This window comes from Dermacentor andersoni, chromosome 5, assembly GCF_023375885.2.
Source record: "Dermacentor andersoni chromosome 5, qqDerAnde1_hic_scaffold, whole genome shotgun sequence".
Taxonomy (NCBI): Eukaryota; Metazoa; Arthropoda; class Arachnida; order Ixodida; family Ixodidae; genus Dermacentor; species Dermacentor andersoni.
Window position 1 is genome coordinate 74,872,546 of NC_092818.1, and position 11,609 is coordinate 74,884,154.

At 48.5% G+C, this 11,609-nt stretch overlaps 1 long non-coding RNA gene across 1 annotated transcript; it reads left to right on the forward strand.

Moving 5' to 3' along the window:
* Positions 1 to 3,909: 3,909 nt before the first annotated feature.
* LOC129384760 (uncharacterized) lies at positions 3,910 to 6,501 on the forward strand. Its single transcript, XR_008612410.2, has 2 exons — positions 3,910 to 4,423; positions 5,863 to 6,501. It is a non-coding gene; the product is annotated as an uncharacterized lncRNA (long non-coding RNA).
* Positions 6,502 to 11,609: the final 5,108 nt, after the last annotated feature.

Below are 11,609 nucleotides of genomic sequence, written 5' to 3' on the forward strand. Positions count from 1 at the left end.
ACTGAGAGAGAGAGAGAGAGAGAGAGAGAGAAAGCAAGGATAGGAAAGGCAGGGAGGTCAACCAGAAGAGCATCCGGTTTGCTACCCTACACTGGGGGTGGGGGAAAGGGGAATAGAAAGAGGAAAACGGTAGAAAGTAAGCACTGAGTGCGTGTGGGCGGGACACTATGCACAGGGACACCATAAACGGTCTCGTAAGCCGGTGCACTTCAAGTATTCCACTAATGCACGATTCGCTTTCCGTTCAACGAGTCAAAGATACTCGGTCCGTGGCCACACACGTCACAATGACTGAGAATCCATTGAAATGTAATAGGGTGGTCGTTCTCTTCCGCAACAGAAAAGCACTGGGAGAATCCGGATAATCGCCACCGACGACTCGAAAGACTGGACCGTGTCATTTAGGCTACCACCAAACATCCAACGCCGCTGTGCCAGTCTTCTGCACAGACATACTGGTGGTGGCGTTTACGCGCGGGTACGTGTACCTCACGCGACACACCGAATCTCCAAACTGTGAGCTGTGCAATGTGAATGAGACTAGAGGTCACGTGCTTTGTGACTGCCCTCAGTACGTGGAAGAGCGATAAAAGTTGAGCAATGACCTAACGTGCCTCGACAGCCCACCGTTGTCGGAGGACGTTGTTTTAGGCCCTTGGTCAGATGTTAAATCGAGTTTTAAGGCTATCAAGACATTACGTGACTTTTTAAACAGCCCGGGCCTGAACTGTAGGCTTTGACCATACAAAATTGTTTGCTCTATGTTTTACGTCCTCCTCCTCTCGTCATCGTCACCCATCATGCGCCTCTTTCATCCCTCTTTCTTTCGCTCTTACCCTTTCTCCAGCGTAGAGAGAGTAATGTACCTCAGGCCGACCTCTGCGTTTCATATCATTACATTTTTCTCTCTTCTCTCTTGAGGACCTTAGCGTTGATACCATCAATACCGGTTTATGATGACATATGCATCCTTTCTCTCTCCCTCTCCATTTGGGCGGGTGCGCACTGTTCATTCCAGATGTCTGTCTTGAGGGAATTGCGTTGTACGCTGATCTCAAGAGGATGAGAGTGATCTTGATCATGATGCAGTCACATACGCTTGCCATCACATACGTGTGTAGGTATAGAACCTACCCCGCTTTAAGAGGCCCGAAGGACCACAGCTGCATGAGAAAGCGTAGCTGCTGTTGCCACGACCATGACAAGGAATCAGATATTACGGCACGATGATACTGACTCATTAGTTGCACAGCTAGACACAGCTGGTCTGAAATTTCTTCTCTACATTTGTGGTTAATGTGGTGACGTACGCAGAAGTGGCTGTTGGGTGAGTTTTTCATTCAGAGCCTTGAGTCAAATAATGGTTAGGACAGTGATCGACATATCAGCTACAGTGATTCATATATTGCAGATCCTACGCGCTGGGTATCGGTTTAGACGACGCTTTCTTTGGTGTTTGCGGAGAACGTTGTTCTTGATTTACGACCATTTGAAACTATGACCTAGTTGGACACATATTCGCGGAGAAACTCCTACCTCAACGTAAAGTTGTAGCTCTCAGATATGCGGATCATACGCCTGACGACGAAGGAATGACAATGAAGGAATGTCAATGAAGGAATGACGACGGAGCAGTTACGACGAAGCAATGACGATGAAGTAATGACGATGGTATGACGCTAATGGAATGACGGCGATGGCACGACAACAGCATGGCGCCAATAGGATGATGACACTGCAATGACGACGCTACAGTGAGTGCATTGGCCTCACCACGATGGCGACACAATGGTATAGTGGTAAATGACGATGAAATGACGACGACTGTATGGCCGCAATCAGATGGGGAAACTGTAATGCTGATGATGAAACGAAAATGACGACATCATGACGACGATATGACCATGAATGCATGATGACTGCTGTATGAAGAGGCATTAACAACGGTGGCATGACGATGGCTGTTTGACGGTGATACAATAACACAACAACATACTAACAATGGACTGACGATGATGGCATGACGAAAATCAGATGACGAAGCCGAAATGGCGACATTGGAACGAAAACTACGGTATCATGATCACCATACAGCACGAATGCATGACGATGACTGTGTGACGTCGCAATAACGACGATGGTAGGACGACGACGGCGCGATGACGCTGCAATGACTCTGACAAAATGACGACATTGAACGACCGCGATGGAACGACGACGGCTATATCACGACCATAGAGTTTCTCACTATAACACCTAGAGGGTAATCTGGCGCCACCGTCTATGGGAGTTTCTTAAGGGGGCACCGTGCCGTCATGGGAATGACGGTATATGTGTCTGCGAGGCTCGTGTTGGCTGGTGTTGTAAGAGGCTTCGTCTAAAACGTGGATATGGCTACGCAAATAGCGCGTTCTCAATGTAAAATCTTCATAAAATGTTTCCATTCACGCATATTACATCTTTACTCACCCACGATGCATGACCAAGCGAAGAAAAGCAAGAACAGACGACCAACTGTTTCAAAGCGAGCGCGAACCTTGTCGTCTGTCCTCCAACTTTAGCGGCCCGCTGATACTTTTTACGTAACATGTAGTCGTACACACAATAACAAGTTCTCATAGTTAAACAAAACATGTTTTCGCGTAATAATAAAGCTAAAACAGCTTTTCACGTGCTGTTCTAGTAGAAAATGAATCATTGTGACAGACGGAACGGTACTTGCCAAGCGCGTCTTCAAGGTGTCCTGTCTCTACGAGAACGATGCCAATCCGAATCCACAATATACCGGCATTCCCATGCATACCACAGCGCAGCAGCGCCAGATTTCCCTCTAGGTAATGTAGTGAGAAACTCTATGATCACGACGATGGAAACACGATAGAACGATGACGGCATGACGTCAGTGGCACAACGACGCCAGTAGGAGGAAGACGGCATGACGAAAATCGATTAAAAAACTGGAATAACGATGATAGAACTAAGTATACGTCCTCAGCGATGATGATATGAACACGAATGGATGATGACGACGCAATCAAGACTCCGGAAAGAAAGATGTTTTCTTTCACTGATTGACGGCAAAACATTATTTGAAAGAGTTCTATGCAGCGTTGCTGGCCTGACTATTCGACGGGACGGAGTGTCCAACGAGCTTGAATATCCATTGGGGTATGTTTCGTCTCGTTCGATATACGTGCGCCTGATTATAGACGCATGATTTGCACGCTCTATTCGTCTTACCACATGTGTTCTACGTGCCACGTAAATCCTTGTGAGACCGGCAGGCGAGAAGTGCGGGCTTACAGATGGAACCCACTGTGATGAACGTCGCGACCCTTAACCCTCTTGTCAGTGCCGTCGCTCATATTCCCAGACATAGTCTTAATTGGAACGACGCCTCTCATGAATCTGTGCAGTTATGCGACGGGTATACAGGGTACTTACTTTCGACGTCTTCGCATTTAGAGCCCTCCTTTACTTTGATTTCCTTTGCCTGCCGCACTTTAACCATGCCTTCAAGGTGGCGTCAAAGCGACCATCATTGGTGCTTCACGTACCGTGAATTTGCCTTTCCATCTTCTACTGACGCATTGAAAAGGTACACGTATCACTGTAAGTTGATGTTGCACTTTGTGGCAATTTCCTTTTTAAAGATAATTCCGTAGTGCTTATTTTTAACGTGCAGGCTATGAGCCAATTAAACATAATTACTGGCGCCCACTGTTAAGCCATAGCTTCATTTTATAGAAGGACATTAACGTTTATGCCCACTCGTTAGTCGGTGTTACACATGTGTTTCCGCAGCTGTACGTAGGGGATCGGCGCCGAGCGTGGTTTGTCGAGTATCAGGATCCTTCGAAGCCTTGACGCCTTATGGCGTGCGACGGCGTGGCGGATAACGGAGTAAAGTGGCGCATCTTGACACAAAGGGCGTAATAACGTCCTCCTGGAGAGGGCCATTTCCGAGCGAAGTAAAAGGAGGCGCTCGGGATCACCACGGCCTCTCAATGGTCTACGGCGCGATCATAAACGCTCCGCGCCGCCATTGCATATTGATGGCCGCCTTTGGCTTAACCATCGCGCGCTGGAAAAAAATTGCCGCCCGGAATGGCTTTTTGATGGGGCGATTGCTCGTTTCCGTCTATAGGTATAAACGCGCCGTGGGAGTTATAAAATGTGCATCAAGTCGCGCGAACGAGTCTCCTTCTTCGAAGCGGCCCGTGCCCTACTAGTCGCTGACGTCCGCGGTCGCAGCGGCAGACCGACGCTGGCTGCGCGTGGGAGAAGGCCGCGACGTCGGGCGACCGCACGGAATTCTTATTTTTTCTGGCACGACCCGCGACGGCTGCTTCGACGTGTTCGGAGGATACGTTCGGATTCGGGGTGTCGCAGCTGGACTGTCGAGTGGACGCTGTAGGCTCAGGTAAGTGGTCTTCTTTACACGTTTGGAAAACGTGTGGATCGGTGGCAAGGGTAATCATTATTGAGAACTCGTCGTGGTGGTTGAGTGACTGTGCGGCGTCCCGCCGGCTGAGCGCGCGGTCCCGGATTCGAATCGCAGCCGTGGCCGTCGCATTTCGGTGGGGGCAAAATGCAAAAAAAAACGTTCGTGTACTTTAAGTTTAGCTGCACGACAAAGAATAGGGTGGTCGTCCAAATTAATCCATAGGCCCTCCGCCAGACGGCGTGCCTCTGGATGTTGGACCTTCACAATTTAAGCGCTGTTAGCATTAAAGCCATGGGGCTTCCCTGCCCGGTTGATTCGGCTGCAGGTTGGGCGGCGTGTGCCCACGGTAAATGTCTGTGACCTGCCGTGATTGTTTAGTGGCTATGGTGTTGAGCTTAGCACTAAGCAGGAGGTCGTGGGATCCGGCCACCGAGGCCCCGGCCACGGCGGCCGCATTTCGATGGGGGCGAAATGCGAAAACACCCGTTTACATAGATTTAGGTGCACGTTAAAGAACACCAAGTGGTCCACATGTCCGGAGTTCTCCACTACGGCGCGCCTCATAATCATATCGGGATTCTAGCACGTAAAACCCGATATTTTTTTTTGAACTGTCTGAGAACAAACAGTTGCGTCAGCAGTTGCGTCATCTGATATCGTCCTATGGTCTCTAGACAAGATGTTTAAGATAAACGCATTCTGGGGTTTTACGTGCCAAAAACCAAATACAAGAGATTAGAGAAGGCCTGCTCCATTTACTCTGCGACTTCACAAGCGTATACACATTTAGACGAAAAAACGTAGGTTGTTGACGTTGTTTCATATCGCACAAGGCCTGGATTCTCCGACCCTTGACGTATCACTAGCAGGCCGATAGCATAGCGGTAAAATGTGAGCGACGAAGCTTAAGTTCTTTTCGTGACTCAGTTTCTTTGCAACAAAAACATTTGCTGTACGGACCCACTAGTGACATGCTATTGCCCATAGCTTACGCAGTGGCTCAACTCACAAAGCCTTTGGTTCATAATAAATGTTCATCATTGGCCGACCCCATTTGCTAAAGAAGTGCTAGCGATGGCGAATGGCTGTTGTAGACTCTTAGGAACGGTTCTTCCGCACGAACGACTTCGTGAATATACGGGATTTGGCTTTCTTTTTCTACCTGTGACGTCTGCCTAACTTCAACTTACGATGTAAGTGTATGTATATGGTAATACGAAGATTCAGCGGACGCCACCCTTTAGTAGCGGGAATCCGCGTGCAATGAAATGTGTTTTCTGGAAAGGCAAGGAGCTTGTGTGTGGATCTGCCTGCTCTAAGCGCCGCCATACTATAGCCCTAAAAACTCAGGCAGCCGCGTCCGCCCGCGTGTCGCCATCAGCCAGCTGTGCTATGAAAGGTCTTCCGGTTTGCAGGTTGAAGACCTCAGCGCCGGCGCTATGTCAGATTTCTCCTGCCGCACTTGTCACCAGGACCGGATTGTCACCAGTGCGAAGCTCGGGCCTTCGAGAAGGCGGCCATCTGGCGCCTTATGGTTGTCGGCTTCATCGGGTCGCGCTTGAGTGACGGGTGTACAGGATGTCATGAGGGCAGGTGACAGCTACGGAACTCGAAGAACACGAACTCTTTATTAGGTGATCTTGTGTACGAAAAAGAAAGAAAGAAAAAAAGAAAAAAAAGAGAAAGAAAGAAGGAAAGGAAGAAAGAAAGAAAGAAACCGTACAATTTGGCAACGACAGTAACAATATATACTGAGAGCACTGTCGTCTGTCTTAGAGGCGAATGGCGCTGCTTGCAACGTGCCTTTTATATTATGTTTAGGGTGTCATCGTAGGCTGTAGACCAACCTACAGTAACCGGGACCATCTCGAAATGTGCCAGCTGCATCGCATGCATCCGATAACGACGTTCTTGTTTTTTATTCAATGAGCAAGTGGAAAAATAGCGCAACGAAGGGCCGGCTATCCCAATGATAAAAAAAAACTGCAGATTTTAAGGAATATATGAGAAAAGAAAGAAAGAAAAGAAAACGAAAAAAGAAACATATAGAAATGCTTCAACTCAAGCTATATATGACGAATGGTAAAAAAATAATGGAAAATAATAGAATCGATATAAGCTTTATTTTATATTGATTTATATTATAAATACTGTTTAAACAGTGGCTGTACGTGCTCCGTTTTCCCGCGCTAAAGCATAAGTGCATGTCATAGAAGTCAAAGTGGTGAAAATTCTACGTAGTTAGTATACAGCCTGTCGGATCGCGCGGCCGCAAGTGCATCATTTACCGTCGAAACGCACGAGCGTGTCTTAGCTTCCGCGTTTGTATCTACTACCACAGGGAGCGTATATCCGATGTATCCTCGGCGCGGCGTCATAACAACTAATGCACAATAATGACTCGGCCGTCGTGGCCGAAATATGTGCGATATGGTTTCCGCTTTAGCTGATAATGACGTCGAACCCATTTTGATGTGAAATACAGCGTGTAGTCATTGCTCACCGTTTACGCTATAGCCGCAAATATGTTGAGCCGCGGTGATTTGGCTTCCAAAAGTATCGATCCCACCACCGCATTGACTTCGATGCTATCCAGCTGTTTAAGTTGGTCAGCACAACGTCACCCATGGCTTGGTTCCCCGCCAGGTCAGTCCAAAGTACGATGCAGATGGCATGCAAACACGAAACATGCAACGAAGCTTTCACATTAAAAAAAATCATCAGCTCATGAGAAATCATTAATTCAGGATTTCATTAATTAAGGTCCTGGGGTACCCCCAACCTCTGTTGGGGGCACCCAACAACAACTTCTGTTGGGGGTATCCCAGCTGCGAACCTCTTGAGTGTGCCTGTGGGGCCCACGTACAATGGTATCAGTTTCACAGGCCAGGGGGGAGGGGAGGGGGGGGTTGCGTGAGTAAGAAAGTTATTCTGTAAGTGTCCACCTAGTGGACATGTCCACTTTCTCTGCCGCTGTAGTTCTAGTTGGCCGGGCTGGGGTACGCATGAGGAGGCAGGCGCCACCAGCCTAGCATCACTTAAGCAGCACACAAAATGGACATGTGCACTAGGTGGATACTTACAGAATACCCCCCGTGATATGTACAAACAAGACTAACGCATTAAAGCAATGAAGAAAGTCATTTGTAAACTTTAATGTACAAAAAATTTGAATATTTATGTACAGATCCAACGAAGGCAATCTTTCACTAAATACTTATAGGTACTCGTAAATGCTTAATGCACTAAGCGAATGGAAGAACTAAACGCAAACACAAATCACGAAGTAAAGCAAACGTTAAAGAACACAATGCACGAAGCTAAAAATTCGGTCGGCACTGTTCTCTGCTGAGTACCGAAGGTGTAATGCTGAAGACGAACAAAAAGGAGAAAGGCAGAGAAGTTCATTAGTATTTAACATCATGTTTGCTACCCTACACCAGGGCATGGGAAACAGAAAGATAAGAAAAAAAAAAAGGTAAATCCAGTTCCACGCAGTGAAAGCTGTCAAAACAGCGAAGCTGGTGGGCGTTTTCTCAAGTTTGAACTCGTATTTAGCGCGATTTTCACGAATGTCTTGTCTCGCTGTCGTCGTTTTGCTAGACTCGAGCTTCGGTTGCGGATTGCGCAAACTCTTCAGTTGCGTGAGGTTGTGATCAAACACCAGTCTATCACACACCTTGCAACTGTCGCCGCACTCACGGTCGAGGAATTCTCTCTTGAACCGTCCATCGGCCTCCTACTCTCGAAGTTGGGGGTTAGCTTTCCTCTGCTGGCGCTTGGCTCGGGTTGCCTCCTCTTGAAAGTAGGGTTTGGCTTGCCCCCAGCGGCGCTTGGCTTCCGCTTCCCGTTCTCGATCCTCGTCGGTAGCGGCTTCCCTCCGCTGGCGCTTTGCTTGCGCTTATCGCTGTCGAAGCTCGGGATTTGCGCGACGTGGGCGTTGCCTCTCTCGTGCGAGCTCCCGCTGCCGCATGCGCCGAGCACAATCCACGGGGCGAAAGGGCGCACGCCGGCGAAACACCTGCTCCTATACCCCCTCCTCGCCCCTCCCCCCGCTGCATGCTCTGCCCCCTGCGTGACACCGGACAACGGACAACGGACGGCGAAGGCATGACTTAGAACAGCTCCGCTGTTAAAAATGTTGAGACAGAGGGCGAAGAGACGTGATACCAGCTGGTAAGAATCACCGCTCATTACCACAATATCGCGGCATCACTTCCAGCACAGTGAACACTCACTAAAGCTAAAGCCGTTTTTGAAGATTTGTTGCCTTTGAACATTGTAGCAGTTTCTTCGTGGCTCTCTGCCGAGATGTCTTATACGATGTCGGCATTCCGAAATGGTTTGCTCCGACGATGGTCTGTGTTCAATCTGAGCTAGTCAGTCGCAAGCGATCGCCTCTGTACACTGTAGCTATGACAGTCAATAAGAAGGTGTTCAACTGTAAGCAAACGTACTCTTCTCGTGTGTTACCTCAAATTAGTGAAACAGAAAAATTGTGTCGACAATTTGTGCCAGTTGTACGCGGGTCCAAGCCGGCTGCTTACAGTATATCTGGGAGGGAAAGTGTTTCATCCAGACAAATGACAAATCTCGCGTAAACCTCTACCATGTTGCTTACGGATCTTATATCTTACGGATCTTACGGATCTTACGGATCTGTTGCTTACGGTCTTACGGATCTTATATGTAAATCCTTTGGAACTACGTCTTAATGTTGTCATGCATGATGGCTGAAAATACTGGTCTCGAATTTGCTGGATGTGCACACCCATGACAAAGGAAAGAAAGAAAGAAAGAAAGAAGGAAAGAAAGAAAGAAAGAAAGAAGGAAGGAAAGAAGGAAAGAAGGAAAGAAAGAAAGAAAGAACAGGACTGCGGGCACACCATGACATAGATTTGCGTAGTTGCGCAGCCTGCTTATTTTATCTTTGTTAAGATTATCCGTCACCTTAACAAGTGCTTATTTATTAACTAGACGTTCCATTTCTTATTGCGTTCATGTTCCATCGCAAGTTAATCTTCGAATGTGCGTGCATGTCTTTTTTTTTCTTTCTTCATGGTCTTTACGCGGCGCGATTCAAACGAATCGAGCGAATGAGCAGATGCTCAGAGCCAAGTAGCGAACAGCATCGTGTCGACTTCCATCCGCGGTTTCTTTTATAACAGCGCGTCGGTACAAATGAGTTTGCGGGGTGGAAACCGCTACGTACGCGGTTCTCTCATCCCCACGAAGCCATCGCTTACTAAACGCCCCCCGGGAGTGTATCTACACAACACACGCTCACAGGTGAAGTGAGTTCTCTATTCTGCCGGCAGCCCGCCTCGGGGCGTGATCAATGGGCTGTCGTCGTTCTCCAGGGGGGTATATAGCAGCGAGCCGTCAGCCTCCAAATATTTCAGAGCCGCCCCGCGGTAGCGTATACACGGCGTCGGAAGGGTGTGCGTCTCCGTGAGGCTTACACGTGCACGCACGCACGCACGCACGCATGCGTGGAGATATCGCTATACGCGGATGAAACCTGCCTGCGCAGCCGCGCTCGCTGCGACAGAAGCCAGCCATAGCTATATAGCCAGCCAGCCACGCAACCAGCGCGAGCGCATATCCCGCTGCGCGGTGTACATCTTTACGACGCTGCCCGTGTTTACGTGTCGAAACAGTCGCGGCGCAGGATGGGGGCCCCTCGCTATTCGTATATTAGATCGCGCATGACGTACACGCATTTGGCGCGCCATCTCTGCAGCTCCGGGGGAGACGCGGTGCGCGTCGGGCGAATTGTAGGCCCTCCTCGCCTCCGCCTCGCGCTTTTTGCTTGCTTGCTTGCTGCTTGCTTACTGCTACCGTATTCACGAGTGTGTCGCGCTCGTGTGCTTGTGTGCGGGGGTGTACACTGAGCGCCGCGAGCGAACTTCTGCGGGCACGCACATACGCACGTGCGGACTTTTCCTGCATTGCACCGCGGAGCGAAGATGTTGGTCTTCCTGCTATATGATAAACTGGGAAGCGTTTGTATCCGCGGGATCCTGTGGCCAAGTTGCTGTTATCCCATGATATCCTTGAGATGCGTTCTTTACTGACAGACCAGCACGCCGTATAGTGTAACAAGCTCGAGGAACGGAATCTCTCTCTCTGTAAGCGTCTACGGGTGATCTACGGGGCGACCTGTCGGGATGAGAACGATTCGATTGGGATGCGCAGGGGGGCGGTGTTCCCGTTCCAGTATTCGATGCATGTATATATATATATACATATATAAAGGAGCATAAAAACGAGAGATTGCGGGTCCCTGAGTCTGAGTACGTCGATTCGTGTGCGGAACGCATACGATGCCTGTATTCCCTGGTGCCATGCTGCCGAGTCTGCGGCGTATTCTTGCGGTGCATGTACAGTGTACTGACGCGTCCGATGCCGCTGTGCAAGGATTTATTACACTTGTGCAATTGATCCATGGTCATCCATATTAACCCCCTCCTTTCCGAATCCCCTCCGCACGCACACTTCACCTCATACGCGCACACACTTCACTCCGCCGCGCACGTGTTAAACTGGGAATATTTGTTTCGTAAGACAGCGACACGATATGCAGGGAAGAGATTTAAAAAGAATGCCAAGGAGCACTCCACTATGATTGTACAGCCCAGCACTAATTGTTCCTGAATGTGTCAAAGAATTCTCTGCGTGAACGAATAGCCGTAATTTGTACGTAACAACTGGTATATACCACGCTATTGCAGCGTGCCTGCGAATAATGCGCAATATATATGAAAAAGAAAAGAAGCACCGGAAGCCGAGGTATCGTTTGAAAGAAGAGTCGGGGAAATTTAAAGAGACTAAAAGTGTACATGAACACGGTTCCATGTACATGTTTCAGACGACAGTTTTTCGCAAAGACAGTAATGAAATAACGTGACGCTGTTTAAAAGTAGTCTGCTCAGATTACTAACCGCATTACAAAATCAAACGGGAATGCTGTGTGTAAATGTATGTAAGCATATAAGAGATGCTTTGATGGCGTGCTTGGACTACTGCATTGTGATATCAGGTGGTGTGATTATAGAAGTTATTAAAGAATTAAACAACTAAAAATGAGCTTTGCATCAGCCAACGCTTGTTTACAGACACACACACGCGCATACGCGCACACAAGAAACGGCATTTGCCA